This window comes from Actinia tenebrosa, unplaced genomic scaffold, assembly GCF_029948245.1.
Source record: "Actinia tenebrosa isolate PJP-AT-01 unplaced genomic scaffold, QUT_ActTen_1.0 PGA_scaffold13__45_contigs__length_12533684, whole genome shotgun sequence".
Lineage (NCBI taxonomy): Eukaryota > Metazoa > Cnidaria > Anthozoa > Actiniaria > Actiniidae > Actinia > Actinia tenebrosa.
The window spans coordinates 5,061,169-5,063,904 of record NW_028292573.1 but is presented as its reverse complement, the minus strand read 5'-3'; positions in this window follow the sequence as shown (position 1 = coordinate 5,063,904).

Genomic DNA, 2,736 nt, shown 5'->3' with positions numbered 1-2,736 from the left:
TTACATGTGTTAAGTAGTGATTAATTACATGTTAAGTATACAAAAATTTCCCAAGGGTGTAACTGAAAATATAAGATATTTACTAGATAATATTCAGTTAGGTATTATATAATTGTCATAAATCTTATTATTATTGTGGTTTCACAGCAGCCGTTAAGTCATTGGACAGGAAAAAATCCAAATATTTTATCATTACAATAGATTTCATTTTCAAAGAAGAATATTTTCTTCTTATTTAATAAACCCAGTAAATGCAGACCGCTTATCATAAGTCTTTCCTGTAGCTCAGTGGTAAAGCATCTGACTGGTATCTGGAAGGTTGTGGGTTTAATTCCTATCAGGGCACTTTTTTCTGAGCTCCTTTCAGCTAGAGACAAATGATATTTAATTTCTAAAGCTTTTCCTAGCCCATGAATAGATTCATAATTTTATTGTACATGTAAAACTATAAGTTTTTCCCCGCAACATAAGGCTGTTGTGGAACCACTCAATGTAATAGTCAGATAAAAAAGAATAAATTATGATAAATAGTGTAGTCTGCTACACAGCAGCTATAAGTGTCATCACTAAGTAGCTAATTAGGGGAGTGAGTGTTGAGTGATGACACTAATAGCAGCTGCATAGGAGACTATAAATAGTACCTGTCATTGCATATTAGACTTTAAAAGAGACTTGGGTGTTTTTTCTTTATAAGCTTGAGTATATACAATAGTTGTTTCAGTGGTTTGACTTGCAAGTATGAAACTGAGGTCAGTGATCAGTGACAAAACTATCAAAAATACAACAGAAGAAAATAAAGGAATTATCCTTTATAAGCTCTCTTTCTCACACATCACTAAAAAATGTATACGGCCAGTCAGAATGCAGGAAAAGCTGTTGTTGCATATTCAGATATTTTCAATGATTCCTTCAATGATTTGTTGTTGTTTTTTTTGTGGTATCCTTTTTTTTTTTTGTAATACAGTAGGATGAAATACAATGCTTTCTCTGATGGCACAACATGCAATATTCCTCTTGTCATTCTTATTTTCTGAACAAATGCACAAAATTCTTGTGTGAAAAGGTCCGAGTGTATTCTAAAAAATCATGGTAACTCCCTTGAATCCATTGTATTACTAGCATGTATTTTACTCTTTGTTCGGTTAATTTAAAAACAATCAAATGTAGTGGGAAAATTTGCCATATAATATGATCTAAAACCAAAATATGTAATAATTGAGTACTCATTACAGATCTAATGAAGGAACTCAACAAGAATGAAACTAGGAGTCTATCTTCAATTTGTTAAGTACAGTATATACAGATGCCAGCATTATGTAAAGGATGATTTTGTTTAACCTGTGAAGCAATAGAATTAATGTCTACAAGATTTCTGCTGAAGACTTTTTACTAGTTAAATGATAAAGTTAGAGCAGTATTTATTTAATTAATGTTTTATTATTTATTTATTTGTCCTAATATTATAGTTGTGTGCCCATTTAGTTTGGTAAATTTATTTTACTTAAATGAATTTTGTTGATATTTTGCAGCATTTTCAAAACGTTTAGCTTTAAATTCCTAACTTTGATTGAATCAAAATAATTTTATAAGATTATAGTGTATCATTTATGAACATAGTTTATTAAATTATAACAAAATGAAGGTGTGAATTGCTTATTAAATTATTGCATGCTCCGGCACTGATATGACAAAGATGATTATGGTGATATTGTCCATCATGGTGCTGATGATGCTGATGATGGTGATGGTGGTGATGATGATGATGGTGATGATGATATGATGATGATATCTGTGATGGAGATGTTAATGATGAAGATAGTGATGATGATGATGATGATAGTGGTGGTCCTGATGATGATGATGATAACAGTGATGGAGATGTTAATGATGAAGATAGTGATGATGATGATGATGATAGTGGTGGTCCTGATGATGATGATGATAACAGTGATGGAGATGTTAATGATGAAGATAGTGATGATGATGATGATGATAGTGGTGGTCCTGATGATGATGATGATAACAGTGATGGAGATGTTAATGATGAAGATAGTGATGATGATGATGATGATAGTGGTGGTCCTGATGATGATGATGATAACAGTGATGGAGATGTTAATGATGAAGATAGTGGTGGTGGAGATGATGATGAAGATGGTGATGATGATGGTGGTTCCCGGTAATGAAGGTGATGACAGTGATGGTTATGATAATGATGAAGATAGTGATGGTGATTGTGGTGGTGTTGGAGATGATGATGCTGAAGATGGTGGTGGGAAACAAGATAGTGATGGGATGATGATGCAAATCATGATGGTGACGTACTGCCGTGGGGATCGTGGGCTTCTTTAAGAAAAGCAAGTACTTTAAAACAAAAAATAAGCAATTTTTGCATAGCTACGGTTAAACAGATTATGGTCTCTGTTTTTAGCACCGGTTCTAGCACGCACAAAAAAAAAGAAAATCCCATCGAAGAAAGGAGAACTTAAGCAAACAATCAGTTATCTCGCGTGCCGGACTTCATGACTGACTTCATGACCACTAGTAAGAGGCGGGGCAGACTGAAATGTGTTTGTTTGATTTTTAAAAAATACAAGCGAAAAACATGTCACCACCTCAAAATAGAGTGAACTAAGTCAAATTAAGCCTATGAAATAAATATTAGACTAATACACTTTAGTAGACCCTAATTCCATTGTTTTCTTTTGTGTCTATTTGACTATTAAACGTTGACTA